Consider the following 19,005-nt stretch of genomic DNA (forward strand, 5'->3'; position numbering starts at 1 on the left):
AATCTGAGTTGAAGCTGATATAGCACCAATAAAATAATTTTTAAAATTTAGTTATGAATAATTTTCTTAAATTGTTTCCCTAATACCAGATTTTTTGGCATATAATTTATAAACTATATGATTTCCCATGTAAGCAAATAATTCAATGGCTTTTAGAATATTCAGTGTTTTTCAGTCATCACTATCAATTTTAGAACATTTCAACATTCCCCAAAGAAATGCTGTATCCATAACCAGTCATACCTTATTGTTCTCCAACCCCTCATCCAGCCGTAAGCAATCCTTCATCTACAGGCTATCTCCATAGATTCTCATGCTTTAGACATTTTATATAAATGATTTCATACAATAAGTGATCTTTTGTGTCTGGCTTCTTTCACTTAGTATAATGTTTTCAAGGTTCAAACACATTGTAGCATGAATTACTTTTTGAATGAGTGATATTTCATTATGTGTATGTGCTATATTTTATTTTATACACTTACCAGTTGATAGATATTTGGCTTGTTTCCACTTTCTGGCAATTATGAATAATACTGGTATAAATATTTGTGTATAAGTTTTTGTTTAGATATATATTTTCAGTTCTCTTGGGTATATTACTAGGAATGAAATTGCTAAGTCATGAAAACTTTGTTTAACACTTTTTGTAGGAATTGCCAGAGTATTTTCTATAGGAGCCGAGCCATTTTGCAGTCTCATTTATATGTGAGGGTTCCAATATTTTTACATTTTCCCCAACACTTGTTATTATGTGTCTTTTTGGCAACATCCTTGTGGGTGTGAAGTTGTATCTCATTGTAGTTGGTCTTGATTTGCATTTCTCTCATGACAACTAATGTTGAGTATTTGTTCATTTGTTTTTTGGCTAGTTTTAGATCGTCTTTGCGAAAATGTTGATTGAGAGTTTTTGTTCATTTTCAAACTGAGTTACTTGTCTTTTTACTGTTCAGTTGTAATGGTTCTTTATACAGTTATTATGCAAGTCCCTTAACAGGTGTATGATTTGCAAATATTTTGTTCCATTCTGTCGCTTGTCTTGTCAATTTATCAATGATACCCTTTGAAACACATTTTTTTTCCTTTTGATGGAGTCAAATTTATTTTTTCTTTCGTTGCTTGTCCTTTTTGTGTCATAAGTAAAAAGGCTATGCCTAATTAAGGGTCACAAATATTTACCCCTAAGTTTACTTTTAAGATAGTTTATGGCTTCACCTCTTAAATTTTGAGTTAATTTTTCTGCGTAGGTGTAAGAAAGGAGTCAAATAAAACTTCATTCTTTAGTTTGTGGATATCTAATTTTTCCAAAACCATTTGTTCAATTATTATTTGCCTATTTAATTGTCTTGGCATCCTTGTCTAAACAAAATTTCTCATAAACATAAGAACAAATTTCTAGACTTTCAGTTTTATTCTCTTGATGCATATGTCTAAACTATGCCAACACCATATACTTACACTAACTTTGTAGTATATTTTGAAATTAAGAAGTGTTAGTGTTCCAACTTTGTCCTCCTTTTCAAAATGTTTTGGCTATTTTGGTTCCCTTAAGTTTCCTTAATAATTTTAGATCAGCTTGTCAATTTCTATAAGAAGCCAACTGGGATTCTGAGGGATTTTATTGAAACTGCAGATCAGTTTGAGGAATATTGCCATCTTTACAGTCTGAAGTATTTTATCTTTAAACACAAGATACCTCTCCATTTATTTAGCTCTTCTTTAATTTGTTTAACAGTGTTTTGTGTTTTGAGAGGATACATTTTGTACTTCTTTGGTTGCATTTATTCCTAAGTGTTTTTATTTTGTTTGATGCTATTTTAAATGAAATTGATGTCTTAATTTAATTTTTGGTTAGTTGCTAATACATAGAAATACAGTTGATTGTTGTACATTGATTTTTCATGTTGCAAAATTGCTGAAGTCAGTTACCAGGTCTTATAAAATGTGTGTGTGCAAGCTGTCCTTGCTTATTCTTGGGTAAAGGATGAGATACCTATGGCAGGAATTTAGTTTAACTTTAAAACAAAGATGATAACACTTACACAAAACTAATTCCTTTCCTATTTAGGGACTAAAACCACCTCTGTAAAACTAACACATTGTTCATAACGTTAAAATTATGTCTCAGGATTCATGTAGCCAGAGGCCACAGATTTGTAACCTTCCCGATTGCTCCTATAGATAATATGACAGTAATAAAACCTGGGGCTGGTGCTTGAGATATTTTTCAGACACTGCATTGTGATATACCAGCTGGTAACACCTGGATCGGTAACTCATACCAAGAAACTGATAACAGGTCTTGTAACCCCTACCCAGGAACTGACTCAGTGCAAGAAGACTGCTTTTACCACCTGTGTTTTCATACCTGACCCAAACAGGTAGCATTTCCCGTTCCCCAAGCCACTGACAGCCAAGCTATCCTTGAAAATTCTTAGTGTCTGAATTCTTGGGGAGGTGAACTTGAGAATTATCTTCTGTCCTTCTGCTTGATTGGCCCTGTAATTACTAAACTCTTCCTTTGCTGCAAAACCGGTTGCTCTCAGTGCATTGGTTTTGCTATGCAGTAGGCAGGAAGAACCTATCGGGCTGTAATGTAAATAGACCTTCAATATAGCTTCTATGATTTTTTATTTACAAGGAAATCTTCCTTTTGACATTTACGCTTTATATGCTTTCAAACTGACAGACTTATTCATAGGTTGTATCAGCTGTTATTTGCCATACTTTTTATCCAGGGACTTTAAAGATAATTCTCTGCAGATTTTTTTATACTCTTAATGAGTCAACAGCAGGCTCTGTAAAAGTAAATGAAAATGTGCACAGTATATTTGTTGTATCAGTAAAAGGCAATATTACAGGATTAGGAACTCAGATTCAAGTTTTGAATAACTGGAGGTAGTTGTACATGAAATCATGAACAGCAAGAAGTTTTGCATTTCTAAGAGCCTATTTATAAAAACAATTTCATTTTCAATTACAATAAACTATCAGTTGATTCTTTCTCAAATGCCATATGTAAATTAACCATTCTAAATATTGTGAAAATGATATAGTTTGAATAATCTTAAAAATCAGATATACCATAGAACTATTTCTTGTATTGGCAAAGGAAATGTGAAAACAGCTCCTGATGTCTGGTGTTTAACAAGAGTTTTGTTTTCCAGGGAAGAAGGACTTCTCCCTTTCTTGAAGACTTTTTAATTTGAGTCTGTAAAACAAGCTGACAAGAGACAGATTAGTAAGAGAAAAGGCATACAAGTCAATTTGTATGCAAATACACAGCAGCCACACAAAATGTGAGACTCCAGGATGAGCCAGATGACTGAAGAATCCTGTACAGAAATGAGTAGGGGTTTGGTGCTCTTGGAGGGAAGTAGTAACAGGTTATTGGAGGGTGAGGAAAGGAACTAAATAATGAGCAAAGGCTGTCTTGTTACGCAGATGAAGTCTCCCAAGCAGCAGCCCTCAGAAAGAGAGATGGTAGCCTGTAGTAAGTTTGTCTGTCAAAACTTGATAAACGTCAGACCTTTAGTCTCTTTTTCCTGTAGGTTAATCTTTCCTAGATCCCAAAAAGGCAACCTCAGAAAAAGCATCTGCCTACATCCCCTGTTTGTTTTATTAAAGCAGATAGGTGTAAATTTCTTTTACAAAAGGATAGCTTCTCAGAGCTCATTTTGTCTGCTCTTTCTCATCACAGCTAACCCAACATATTCCAAAGAAGCATATTTTGGGTTAGTTGTGCCAAAGAAGCATATTTTGGGGTGACATATTTTGATTTCCCAGTTTCAAAAAATATAAATTAAAATGTTTATTTCTATGGCAGTTTATGGAAAACACACAGAATGCTCTTCCAGGAAAAGCATGGTTATGCCATATTTCTTATGACAGTAATTTGGTTTAGTAGTGCTACATATTTTTCATAGTCTCTTTGTGAGGTTAGAAGCAAGATGGAGTCAACAGTGGAGTCAGCAATGCCAGATTTACCTCACTGTCATATTTTTTGCAAAGGCACTTTCATTTGAGCCTTGGAATCTTTGTTTTAATAATTTTGGAGGGCAAAGAAAGTTATTTGATTTAGTGGCATTATTATACATTGGTAGTATCAGTGGTCATTCAAAACTTTTGGCCATTTCTAGTCAATATTTAAAATAAGCCTAGTTATTAAATTATAACCAGGGCTTGCTTCTGTTTCTCCCTGCTTCTGGCATTCATTGCTCACTGAAATTATTACATTAAAATGTAACTACAACTGATTTTCAAATCCAAATAGTTGAAGTGAGAAAATAGGTTTTCTAGATTTGCAACAACAGTTTCACACAAATATTCTACTTCATATCAAAACTTCCACTCCTTTGAGAATCTTACTACCCTATGCTTTCTGCGTTTTCTACAGCTTCCTTTGTAGGTTCTACATCTATTACAGACTTTGGTACCTGGATAATACTTTTTACACATCTTTGGATTATTTGAATGGTCTTTAACCATCAGCTATAAAACTCCAAACAACATCTTGGTATCTAATTCCCTGGGCTCTTGCAGCTTCAGTGGCCATCTACATTTATAGCAAACATCCTCCCTGCAGGGTCAAATTATCCAAGTCTTCCTAATCTGATGTGGTCAAGCTCAGAACTTTATAATATAACCTGCATATTCTCTGACCATGATTTCTTGTTTTTCTAACTCTTTTACTTCCTTATTTCCTTCATTTTATTTCACCAAAGATTCCAAGACCTTATTATCTTACTTCTGTTTTGGAATCTGTCAGATACTTCCTGAGCTCCCTTCCTTCACTGGCATTCCTGAATTTCATGTCAAAGGTCTGACCAACTTCTTCAGTAGACCAGATTTCTCGGCACCTGTCATTTTGTCATATTTATCCTTTTGAAATGAAACCCGAATCACTGCTATGATCTGCATTATCATTTCATTTCCTTCATTGAATAAGTGCTGTGGAGACAAAAAATACACAGGTGAAAATATCCTGATAAGTAACTTTGATAGTGACTTCAACACATTTCATTAATACCTTTACTAATCTTATTGAGCTCTATCTTTGATTCCTCACAATGATTTTTCTAAACTTTTGTGACTTTCCTATATCTCCTTCCTCAGTTTCCATTAACCTCATTCTCAGTGGACAACCTTACTCTTATTGAGAAGAAACAAACCAAAGAAAACAAGAAATAGAAAGATTCTGTGACCATTAGTTGCAATCTCACTTCTATACTCACCTACAAACAAATCTATTCCGTATTCACTATTCTTTTCTCTATAAGATGTAAATATGAGTTATTTTCTTTTTGAATAAATATTTCTGTATGTTTCTTTATTTTATTTGCTACCTTGAGAAAACTTGCTGAGTAAATAAGCTCTTTTTTCCCCCCATTTTACCTTTAATCTCCTTTATCTTCCTGGGAAACATTCCTTCAGTCATAGATAGGCTTAAATAGCCTTTTGCAAAACAAACAATGTCAACAAACCCCTTTCTTTCTTATCTTTTTTAAAATTATTTTTATACCCTACTTTCAATAATGAAAATCCTTCCTGTTTCTTATACTAATATCTCTTAATAATTTTTCTGTTCTTCCTATGGAGATTAATCAATCACAGTCTTCATCATTCTTTGTGTTTCATATACCTTCCTAAATCCTTCTAATATGGTTTTTGCTTTCCCCATGACACCAAAGCTATTTTTATTATGGTCTCCAATAACTTTTAATGGATACATTCAATTGACACATGCAATTGATATTTTTCAATATTTATCTTATTGAGAGATTATATTACATTTGATGACTGTGGAAGAATTTTTCAAATTGTCTTTCTTAAATCGCACTTCACATTATTATTTGGAAAGACAGGCATGCTAAAAATCACTTCAGCAGCTGTCTTGCAGCTATAATCTTTGAAGTGAAATGTGTTTCTCCTTTAGAGGCGCTCTAGAGAGATCAGGAAAACGTGAAGTGGAGACCAGATCTGTGGCTTGAAGCTAGTGCTGCCAGCAAACAAGATTTGGAAATGGGTGGGTTACTTTCACTTGTGTTCCAGTGCCCAGTGTTCAGTGTCCTGCTGTCAAGAAATGACATTGGCCACAGACTCCTTATCTGATTTTCTAATTCTTGGCATGATTTTCACTTTGTGTGCTCATTCTTCAACATTCCAGTTGTGAGAGTTCATTGGGAAAGCAGCAGAATCTTCTGGTTTTCCTTATAGCTATAGTGATGGCTTTGTGGTATTAACTCTTTTTGAACTGAGTGTCACTCCAGAAGATCTAAATTGGAAATGGTACCTCAAGATGCCTAACAATTATATAAAAACTCCACAGAAATCTCCTTTGCAAAAACTGTAACAGTGGGAGGAATCTACCATAAACAAACTCCACCTTGCTTCTAACCTCACAAGCTTACTGCCCTTGCTTATTCCTGAATGTAGGCAAAGCTAACTATGGGAGAAATTTAGCTTATAGTTTGATGTTAAATCAAGAAGAATAACAGTCCCCTCCCAATACTGACCCACTCCTTGTTCAGGGACGTAGACCATCTTTGTAAGGCTAATAAAAGGCCACAGCATTAAAATTATGGGAGGGGCCTTAATTCTGCCAAGATGTAGGCATGGTTAAATGATAACCAGCGATTGTTCCCTAGCTTGCTTTTTTATGCCTTACCACTCAGGAGTCACATAGCCAGAGTTCACAAGATTTGAAACACCATCCCCACCTTGCTCCTATAGATAACATTACTATTATAAAACCTAAGATGTATCTTTGAGCTATTTTTCAGACTTTTGCATTCTCCTGACCTACAGACTCTACCTGGACTCATGCCTCATACCAAGCAACTGACTCAACCAGTCATGGGATCCCCACCTGGAAACTGACTCAAGTACATGAAGACAGTTAGACACGCTTACTGTTTCATCCCTAACCCAACCAATCAGTAGCACACATTCCCTAGCCCCATGCCTGTCAAATTATCCTTAAAAATTCTAGCCTCTGAGCTCTCAGAGAAGCAGATTTGAGAAATATTTCCAGTCTTCCCACTTGGCTGCTTTGGGATAATTAAACTCTTTCTCAACTGCAACATTCCTGTTGTTCTCAGTGTATTGGCTTTTCCAGGTAGCCAGCAAGAAGGAGCCATTAAGTTGTAACACAATCATTAATTTAAATACCTTCGAACTTCACAATCCTATATTGTATTCTGCTCCTCTGCTGAATGAATTCTGAACGCTAGAACACTTACTCTGCCTTTCATAATTTCTTTCACTGTCATGACACAGCACTCCTCTGGTCATTGTCATACCTCTGGTTTTTGCCTTCTTCATAAAGAGATTCTCTTCCTCTTTTCTGTTTCTGTATGTTTGTATTTAGGAACAGCTCTTAGGGTCTACATACTGTCCTTGGTGATCTTACACATTCTCATCTTTTTTTTCTTAGACAGTTCTGTTGCCCACGCTGGAATGCACTGGCACAAACTTGGCTCACTGCAGCCTCGACCTCCTGGGCTCAAGTGATCCTACTACTTCAGCCTGCTGAGTAGCTGAGACTACTAGCATGTGCCACCATGCCTGTCTCATTTAGTTTATTTTTTTGTAGAGAGGGGATCTCACTGTGTTGCCCAGCTGGCCTCAAACTCCTGGACTCAAGCAATCCTCCCATCTTGGCCTTACAAAGTGCTGGGATGATAGGCATGAGCCACCACATCCAGTCTGATGATCTTAATAGCAAATATATTCCAACTCCTAAATTTGTATAGATAGGTCAGACTTCTTTTTTTTTTACTTTAGACATAGACTAAGCTACTGTGTATTTCCATATGGTGGTTCTACTTGTTCCACAAAAATTAACACGGGGAAAATGAGTTCACTCTCTCTATCCCCAAATATGCTTCATTTCTGTACATTTTCATTTGAGTTTTTACTAATCATGCATCCTTATTTCTCATTTTTATTCTCATCTTCTCATATCACATTTCACATTCAGTCAAAAAATCCCTTCCTACAAAGGAAGCTGTAGAAAATACAGAAAGAATAGGGTAGTATGATTCTCAAAGGAGAAGTTTTGATAGGAAGTATTGGTCTCATCCCTCTTCTTTATCCAACTATCACTTTTAAAAATTTGAGTCTTTGCAGGCCACGTGTGGTGGCTCATGCCTATAATCTCAGCAGTTTGGGAGGCCTAGGTGGGCACATCACTTGAGGCCAGGAGTTCGAGACCAGCCTGGCCAACACAGTAGTGAAAACTTGCCTCTACTAAAAATAGAAAAAAATAGCCAGGTATGGTGGTGCATGCCTATAACCCCAGCTACTCTGGAGTTTGAGGCATGAGAATTGCTTGAATCTGGGAGGCAGAAGTTGTAGTGAGCTGAGATAGCACAGCTGCACTCCAGCCTGGGTGACAGAGTGAGTCTCTGTCTCAAAATAAATAAAATAATTAAAATTTAAATAAAATAAAATTGAGTCTTTGTTATCTCACGTAGAGCACAGCAAAAGTTTCTTAACTGGGCTTTCTCTCTGTCTTCCTTAAATTTATTCGCACACACTGCAGTCAGAATACTTTATATAAAACACAGAATACTTGATATAAACCACAACCAAGGCATGTTATTTCTCAGCTTGGTTCCCGTTAGTGGCACTTCATTGTATAAGGCAATGCCTAAATTCCTTACTGGTATTTAACTCATCAACCTGGCTTCTCTCTGTCTTCCTTGTCTCCTTTCTCCTCTTCTGAGGTTGGTCCTGGTATACCTTTTCTCTGTACCTTTTCTCTGTTCCATGGCTGACACACTTACACATATGCAAAAAGATACACTTTCAAATGAATGAAAAAAGCCACATTTTACTAAAGTTTACATTACAACAAATAGTAAATTTTAATTTGAAACCTAAGCTATTGCATCCCTCTCTACCTCAATTACAGAGATAAAACCAGCAGCATCCTATAGAGAACAATTTTTGTTAGTATTTATAGGGTATTTTCTAGATAGCTGGCAAAACTGTGAGCAATATCTTTAGAAAATTTTCTACTTAATTCTAACACAGGTCCAATAAAATTTGTATAGTTTTTGGCAATATTTAATTATTTTTTAGGTTGGTAAGTGGTTAACTCAGGACTGAAACAAGATAGCCAATCTCCAAAGCTGTTTCCTTTACCATACTCTATATTGCTTCTGGTAGATTAAAAAAGTCATTAATTATGGTAGTGATAGCAATAGATTAGTTTCCTAGGTATATCATAACAAATTACCACAAACTTGGTAGCTTAGAGGCAACAGTAATTATTCTCTCACAGTTCTAGAGACCAGAAGTGCAAAATCAACTATGTAGGGCTGCTTTCTCTCCGAGTCTCTGAGGTGAAATCTGCTCCATGCCTCTTTCTCAGCTTCCGGAGAAAGCTGGCAATTCTTAACATAGCTGTCTGCCCTCTATCTCCATATCTTCCTCTTTTCTTATAATGACACTTGTCCTTATAAGAAATTTAGTGGCCATCCTAATTTCAGGTTACTTTTATTTTGAGATTGTTAATTGCATCTTCAAAGATCCTTTTTTCCAAATAATGTCACATTTTCAGATACTGGGGGTTAACACTTGGAAATGCCTTTATTGATAGACACAATTGAATCAATTAAAAGGAATGTCAAGGTGTCACGGAAATGCTATTGACTATATAATCTGTGTAGAGTTATAACATGATAAGTGCACCAAACAAAAGGCCTCATTTGCCACTGCTTTTAATCCCATGGCTCAATTATAACCAAAAATATTTTAGAAAGGTATTGTAAGAATTCCATGTCTGCCAAACTGTGGAAAAAATTATTTCAAATCTCAGATTGAAGGGAAAAGAGAAAGATTTAATAGAAAGCATGTGCATCAGTTATCACAGTTGCTAACAATGTTTTTATAGAATGAAAAGAAATTGTTTTTGTCAATAAAACTGATGCAGGAGATAGACATTATTTAGGCAGATAGAGCAAAAGGGTCCTTGGCAGAACTTCCCTTCTAACAAAAATCAGCCCAAGAAATCATTTCTTTTCTAACAAAGAGCAGCCTAAAAGATCAAGCTGCAAACACAAATAAGGAAGCGGGAAGCTTGCATGGGGGAATGCAGGCAGCTACACCAATGGAACAAGGCTCCCTGGGAGCCACGCATGTCCACCATGGGCTCGACCTTCCCTTTTTTGTCAGCATGTGTACCATAAAAAATGGGCAACATGGAGAAGCTCAGGCAGAGAACTCACAGGCATAATAAAAGATTGGTATGGGGGCTGCCAGAGTCACGCCCTATGCAAACGGCACAACAGGTCCTAACACATTTTTCGTGTCCTATGTAAATCAGACATTGCCTCACCACTAGATCATCTATAAAAACCCCTGCATTTCACCACAGATTGACAACCCGTTTTTCTGGGACCCCTCTCTGTAGCAGAGAGCTATTCTCTTACTTTCGCCTATTAAATTTCTATATCTCACCCTTCTAACATTGGAAATACCATGTTATAGACATGGACCACACAAGAATGTGTGTCCACATTCTTGATCTCTGTGGCTGTGAGGCAAAGAACCTCGGGTGTCACCCCAGACAACAAGGCCTCCTCAACACGATTTTACTGATTAGGAGACAAATGATGAGATGTATAGGTTTCCGTTTATTTGAGTTCTGTTTTAGTTTTTCTTACAGCAACCATACTAGCATGATATATAATATTTTTTTATTTTCCTGTATGTGTATATTCATAGGCTGCCACTTATTGTCATTTTTACTTTGGTTTTACTTTGGGTAAGCATTTCTCTGACTTACCGAATACTCACGAAGAAATATGTATGTTTTAAAGATTTGCAACTCATAAAGCAGTTTTTTATATCCCAACTGAGGCTGAAAGAGTGGTAACTTTAGGCCTAGCCACATTTTGAGAAAATATGATATATAACACTTGAGTATTTGGAACATGAATGAAAAGAAATCCAATCAGTTTTTATTTTTCACTCTACTGACAACATATCATAAGTCAAAAATGATTCCTCCTGAACTTAAATATACAAAATGTCTCACTGTGAAAGCCGGAATCACATTTTTAGTTCAGTAAAAAAACAAAAGAAAACATTTTTTTGAAATTTTATTCCTTTGTGTTACATAAAATCCTTTAAATTGATATTCTTGCTATAGAAAAATTTTGAAAGAAAAATGGACAAAATGTGCATAGCGTGCATAGTGATGAATTGTCATAAATTATATAATCAAAGATACTTTTTCATCAAAAAAGCTAAATTTATAGTAGACCTAGGAAATTGTTAATACTTAGATTCTTACACTTTTTGAGAAAATACCATGTTATAGACACTGTAGAGCTAGGATGACAAATTTTAAATTACTATATACCCTGGGAGACTCTGCATAGGTTCATAAACAACCCCAAGTAGGAAAGAATAACAAGAACAAACCTGGAGATTTCAAAGTATCTGATTTCAAAATACCTTACAAAACCATCGTAGTCAAAAAAGCATGGAAATAGCCTAAAAACAAACACTGACCAGTAGAATAACATAACCAAAAAATAAACCCATAAAATTTGTAAATTAATTTTCAGCAAAGCTGCCAAGAAGACACGATGGGGTTAGGGCAGTCTTTTCAATAAATGATGTTGGGAGAACTGGATATTGACATGCAAAGTAGTGAAATTGAATCCGTATCACATGTCACATACTAAATCAACTCAAAAGGGTTTAAAGATTTAAAATCTGAAACTGAAACTGTCAGGAGAAAACATAGGAGAAAAGCTCTGTAACATGGTCTGGGCAATGATTTCTTGGATATCACCAAAAATACAGGCAACAAAAGCAGAAATAGACGAACAGGATGGTATCAAACTAAAAAGCTTCTGTGTAGCAAAGGAAACAATGAACAGTAAAGAGACAATCCACAGATTGGGAGAAAATATTTACAAATCATATATGTGATAGGAGATGAATATATAAAACATAAAACAAATTTAGCAAAATAATAACAATAAAACAACCTGTTAGAAAATGGGCAAAAGATCTGAACAGACATTTCTCAATAAAATACATACAAATGGCCAACACATGTATTAAAAAAAATGCTTAATATCATTATTTATCAGGGTAATGAAAATTAAAACCACAGTGAGATGTCACCTCACAGCAGTTATATTGGCTGTTATCAAAAGAGATAACACATACTGGTGAGGTTGTGAAGAAAAGAGAGCCCTTGTAAACTATTGGTGGGAATGTAATATAGCAAAGTTCCTATTATTTTTAAGTAGCATATTTGCAATTTTGGTAATCTAAGATAGATGTGAATATATACTATTTTACTTCTTCCTGCAAACTAAAATGTTTATGTCCCAATGAAATTTATACGTTTATATCTGAACCTGCAATAGAAACCAGGAAGTGGGCCCTTATCAGATTCAGACACTGAATGTGTTGGTATTGTGACCTGGTACTTTTCAGTCTCATAAATAAAATAAAATTTATTTATACATTTGTGTTGTTTGTAAGGTACCCGGGGGTGGTAGTTTGTTACAGCAGCTTGTATTCTACCAGTCATTTGAAAAGCATTTATTGAACATCTATTTTCTGGGTTCTGGGAATATAAAAACAATGCAGATAATATAGCTGCTCTCCTGGAATTACAATTAAACATGAAAGTACATATATAGTTTGAAAAAATAATCCTAAATCAAAACCTCGGTGCTGTACAGAACAAAACCGCAATACTCTAATGGTATTAAGCTGACGATTCTCCTATACAGTACAGTGTATAGTCTGAAAACATTTGCTGATTTGCACACTTGTCAGGCATAGGCAGATCCCCGGATTGTTCCTGCCTTACTCAAGAGGCAGGCCGCCTGCAGGCCCTCAGTTTTCCTGAGGAATCCCTTTTATTGTTGTATTAATAGCATTGAGTCTAGTAGATGCAGAGTGACATATGTTACCATATTCAAACAGACAGGTCCTTAATATACCTAACTTCCCATATATTAGTAAAGAATTATTGGTGTGATAAGTTACAATAATTTGAAATAAAAGTTTCTTGGAATTCTGCTACTATATAATTGGGAAAAACAAAAACATCTAGGCACCACTAGAAAAAGCTTCCTTGCTCATCATTTAATATAGGCGTCTGATAGCCATAGAAGGGGACAGTCTAGACACAATTTTGCAATGCAGTTTGCTTGAAAAGAGGTTGCACACAGGTGGGAAGCAGAAGTTCTAGTTTATACAGGTTGAGTACGGCTATGTCTGGAATACTATGTAAAATTCCTGGAAGTCACCTGCCCTAAAACGTAAGGGCAAAGACAGACAAAAAGAAATTTAGAGAAGATACAGAAGTAGATTAAAATGTTAAATAGGAGTAAGTTGGCAATGGAAAGAAAGAGAGGTCAGGTTACTGGTCCTCATTTGTTTTAAGTGTATAAATCAACAGAGAGGAGACCAGAAGAAAGGTTCAGAGACCTCTGAATTGAAGAAAAAGGTTTTGTTTTCCTTCAGTCAAAATGGCTAAAGATGAAAAATACTTCCTAACCTATAAGAAGTCATTAAGTGTTACATGATAGTTTTTTTTTCTCTGCTGAAAGTTTTTCATGCCATTGAATAAAACTTTTTCAAATTATTAATAAGAAAGTGCATTCTAGATGGATTAAATGTCTTACTGTTAAATAGTAAAAAGCAAAGGTGGTTAGAACCCAAATCCCATCTCCTGGTGGGCTGATCTGTTTCGAACCTGCATAACTGGATATCCCTTAACTAGTTATTCACAACAGGGTCAAACTCCCTGAAGTCAGTGTAGTTTCAAATATATACTCTCATTGTATTTAATAATATTATTTTATGTTTAATTTTTTATTGTTTTTCACAATGCAAAATACAGAAAACCCAGATTAATTTTTTTGTGCCTTTAAAATAACACAGATATTAGTGATTCTTAATGAGGCATATGGTGTCTGCCCTTGAGCTTATTAGATACAATGTTCAGAAGGCTTTTATATGCATCAAAGGTGTCAGTGGATTTAAAAAGTTTGGGAATTCACTACTGTAAATAATGCGAATGAAGGATAAAGCCAGAATTTTGCTCAGAAATGGTCAAAGTGAGGTTGGAACCTTCATAAAGTCATGGAACGAGGAGCCAGACAAATACTTAATACCAGTATTGGGAGGTTCAAGTAGAAAGATTAGGGAAAGGAGCATGATGCATAAAATACATTACTATACCTACTTTCCCTTCTGCAGCTGAACTAATGCAGCAGAAATGAAGACTTGGTTTACATCAGCCTACATTGCTGAGGAGTGTGGGAGACAGTATGACAGCCACACACTTCGAAGGTGGAAAATAGAGGGACAAGTGTTAATTTACTTGTCAGGAGAAGTCTGAAGCGTACGTTGGAATGCAGGGTAAGTCCTGAAGCAAGCATATTAACCACGAATCCCCACCCAGAGGACTTGGGAAGTAGAAGATGGAATTCCTAACATTGGGTTTGTAGCTTGGGCCATCAGCAAATAAGAGGGAAGGCTGAAAGTCTGTTTTTGCAAATCAGAATCCCAATTTCTTTCTCCGTCCTGTGCGTATAAGTAACTACCTGTCCTGCAACCCAGAATAACTGGGAGATTTGCTGTCTAAAGAACTGTAACCAGAAAGATTCTGTACTCACCGTATGATACGGTTTGGCTGTGTCCCCACCCAAATCTCATCTTGAACTGTAGCTGCTACAATTCCCATGTGTTGTAGGAGGAACCTGGTGAGAGGTAATTGAATCATGGCGGTGGGTCTTTCCCATGCTCTTCTCATGAGAGTGAATAAGTCTCACGAGATCTGATGGTTTTATAAGGGAGAGTTTCCCTGCACAAGCTCCCTTCTCTTGTCTGCTGCCGTGTGGTTCGTGCCTTTCACCTTCCACCATGATTGTGAGGCCTCCCCAGTCACATGGAACTGTGAGTTTATTCAACCTCTTTTGTAAATTTCCCAATCTCAAGTATCTCTTTACTAGCAATGTGAAACCTGACAAATACACCACATTAGACACAGCTGAGAAAAAAAGATTATGCACCTAAAACAAGGGAACTAAGTGAACATGTCGTGAACATACAATAGGTTCATCTTAGTCTACTTGTCCCACAGAACGCTGGCATCTGGGTTTATAGTTCCCAGGTGAGAGAATAAGGGATATAATTCTTCTCTATAAACCAATGACTGATAAAATGCCTACAGAAGATTACAGCTGATTATTTTTGGTCTGCATCTATCTCAATCTCCCAATTCTAAAACCTACTTTGTAAAAAGTTTTGCCTGTTCAAAGCAATCACGACAAAACATAAATAAACAAAAAAAAAGCAAAAGGCATCAGAGAAACATAAATAATAAAAACAGATTATTTAAAAAAAAATTCCTGAGGTAAAAATAACATATTTTACTTATAAATGAAGAGAAATGTATAGAAAAATATTTATAGAATAAAAGGAACTCTTGTATGTTAAAATAATTAATGATGAAAACATGAGCTCAAGTAGCCACTTTGGAAAAGAGTTTGGTGATACCTGTTAAACATGCAACTACAGCAAATCCACCCTTTGATACGTACTTAGAAGAAATGAGGGAAAATAAAAATTTGGCAATACCAGGTGTTGGCATCGGTGTGAACAATGGGAGCATTTTTATACTGCCGATTCATGTGTAAACTTGTACAACCATTTTGGAAAAATAATTTGGCAATATCTCTTACATTTGGACACTCACATATCCTGCAAATTAGCAGGTATTTCACTCTCAGCCAAATATTTTATATACATTCTTACATTTTCTCAGGAGACACATAGAAGAATTCTCACAGCGGCTTTGTTCATTAAAAAAAAAAAAAAAAAAAAAAAAACTCCAGGCCCATCAACAGAAGCATTCATAAATATTAGGTTGGTGCAAAAGTATTTGTGGTTCTTGCCATTGGTTTCAATATATTGTGGTGTGTATTTACATGATGGAATCTCATACCTCAATGAATGTGAAAGTATCACAACTATTAAGTATCAATGTGATATTGACATGAAAAGCAAATCTCAAAGACTGCTATATAATATAATTCCATTTTTATGAAGCTTAAAAGAGGAAAATTGAAAAAAAAATATTGTTTCTGAGTTAAAATATACGATATAAAAGTTTTTAAAACCAAGATGATTATAACACAAATGTCAAGAGAATAATTCTCTTCTCTGGGCAGAATTGGAAAAGGAAAAGAAGGAACCCATTGGAATGATATATGTAAGATTATATTATTATGTAAAACAGAGAGTTCATGGGAATTTATTTAATTATTTTAGTTATAAACAAATATATATTTTATAAACATGTAGAATATCACATAACTTAAAATAATTTGAATTATTATACTACATGTGGAAAGGAAAAAGATTAAAGGTTGAAAATATGTCATGTAAACTGACATAGACTAATCTCCAAGCAGAATGAATGAAAAGAGAAAGGTATAAAACATTATGGTATATTTGAGAAATTTGAGAAAAAGATGGGAATATAAAACTTTAGAGATACGGACTCCCTTTGGAAAGGTACACAAAGAACAAGTATAAGTGGATGGCTGCTTTATGAAAACTGATTATTTGGGAAAGAGTATGTGGGTGGGAAGATCTTTTTTTAATTCTATTACATGCTTAAATAAGAAAAATCAGAGAAAAATAACCAAGAGATAGTCATCTGCAGAGATCCAGTGTCAAGAGGGGAAGAAGGAGAAGGAGAGGGATTAAGTATTATAAAGTTCAAGGAAGGACAAAATTAAATGTAGAAAGATATTATACTCCAAGAAAATAAAGAGAAAGATGGGGGAATTTTTCCCTTTTGTTAGTGGCTAAAACAACAGCAATAATAAAACACTGAGGGAAAAAAAAGAAAAACGGAGTCTTCTGTTACCTAAAGCAAAACGGTATCATTTTTCTGTTGATCTGTGGATCTAATAACATTCTTCCACTGCTTGAAATAATGAACTGTGTGTTACATTGATAACTTTAGTTTTATCTTCAATAATCAAATACTTAGCAACGTCCATTTTCATTTCAAGGAAACAATAGCTAGAATTCAATTATATTTAGTTCCTTAGAAACCCTGATGTCCATAAACATGTTTTTTGTCTTCACTTTTATTGATTTAAGTACACATTTACTTATCTCTTTCTAGAATATTGTAAGCATATTGAGAGCTTGTTCTGCCAAGTGTAATTTGTCTATATTACTGAAAAGTGTTAAACTATAGTGTTCAATAAGGAATAATATTTGTTTTGTATTTACTCATTATGTTATATGAAAATATATTCAGGCAAGATGAATTTTATTTGCTGGCATAATAGTTACTCTTCTTCATTTCTGGAGATGCTTACATTTACTTGGGTGCCTGTGTGAATTTATCGCTATCTTCATTAAGTCTTTGTTGTCAAACCCTCAGCAAGTATGTTACTAACTGAAAAGACTTGTTAGTCACATTGACTGGGCCAGATGTATGCTTCAAGGAACAGCCCTTACAAACTTCTGAAATGACATTGAACATGGCAGATACACATTTCTACAATTGGGAGGCTTCGTAAAAGGAGAGGCAGTAGGATGTAGCAGAATGGGGCATGGATTCTAGAACTTGTATTTCTTGGTTCACATCCCATCCTTACGTTTGGCTATGTGGCCTCGCGTGACTTATTCAACCTTGTTATGCCTCATTTTCCTCATCTGTGCAATGATCATAATAAGACTGTTGAAAAGACTGTGTCATTCTATATATAAAGCACTTAGAACAGGACCCATAATACAGCAAGAAACCATACATCATCATCATCGTCATCAGTACTTAAAATTTACCATTATCGTCATTCCTAAGCAACTGTAGGTAAAGCAGCATAAGTCCTCTGTCTGAGGTTTAAACAAATAGTTTGTCTTAGTCATCTTAGTTATGACACTACAAGAAAAAATTGTCTGAGAATTGTTTAAAAACAATTTCCATTTTACTTTGTTTGCTTATTTTATAAGAAAGTATTGCTCATCAATTAATATACTTTCACTTTATTGATTTTTTAAATATTCACATGTTCCAGTCATATAGTCACAAGTCAGACCACATCACACAGTGGTTGGCAGGTGCTATACACAATTGAATGTCTTAACGTCTCAAGGTTTCAGGGAGACATTCTGTTGATGGCTTTGCTCAGGATGCGTTTTTCACTATGTAGAGTTGACCTGCACAGTGATATTTACATATTCACTGAGTCGTTATTTGATCTCTAGAGGCATTATGATATGGAAATACAACAAGATATGATGTGAACCATTCTTGTATGCAAGAATGAAGAGGGATCAAAAACATGTTGGTAAATAAGACACCTCTGGTAGTTATATTAAAAAATAAGAGGTGGTATTTTATTACATTGTAATGATTGGAAAGAGACAAATATGGGTAAAAGTGCTCTGGGAAGGTTTATAAGAGAATTGGGGATATGGAGTGATTTCTGGAGAAAGAAGAAACTGTGGAGACGAGCCATAGGGTGGACAGTGGGTTTGAGGAAATGAGGCAAGGCATTTTATGGGACTAATGAGTAAATTAGCCTTGGTAGAATTTGCAGTGAAAATCCTAGAAGAATGTTATTGGACTCAAAATAATGGGGGGGGGGATTAAAATGGTTCTGTAATAGAAGTAAATCTGCAAAAATTCCTTCAGTCTTAGTCTCTTCAGTGAAATATCTCTGCATGCTCTTCTCCCTTCTCTGCTAAACCAGAATGAATTTTCTGAAATTTGAATGAAATTATGGTTGAACTACGCTTCTCACCATTCTGGACCCTATTCCCACACTTCACCACTAATCCTAGAGGATGAAGATCAGGGATGTTATTGACTTTGTTGATTTTGTATCCTCAGGGCACATAAGTGTGCCTGGTGCGTAGCAGATCCCTGAAGATATTTTTAATGAAGTTGTTGAATGGAGATCAAAGTTTAAGAGAAAGTATTGGACA

The 19,005-nt window shown here is 35.2% G+C and overlaps 1 long non-coding RNA gene across 1 annotated transcript; it reads right to left on the reverse strand.

The window, feature by feature from the left end:
• Window positions 1-1,780: 1,780 nt before the first annotated feature.
• On the reverse strand, window positions 1,781-17,528 carry LOC144330717 (uncharacterized). Its single transcript, XR_013397103.1, has 3 exons — window positions 17,365-17,528; window positions 3,085-3,223; window positions 1,781-1,993 (listed from the first exon to the last, which is right to left on the reverse strand). It is a non-coding gene; the product is annotated as an uncharacterized LOC144330717 (long non-coding RNA).
• Between the last annotated feature and the right edge of the window lie 1,477 nt (window positions 17,529-19,005).

This window comes from Macaca mulatta, chromosome 8 (genome assembly GCF_049350105.2).
Source record: "Macaca mulatta isolate MMU2019108-1 chromosome 8, T2T-MMU8v2.0, whole genome shotgun sequence".
NCBI classification, from domain to species: domain Eukaryota; kingdom Metazoa; phylum Chordata; class Mammalia; order Primates; family Cercopithecidae; genus Macaca; species Macaca mulatta.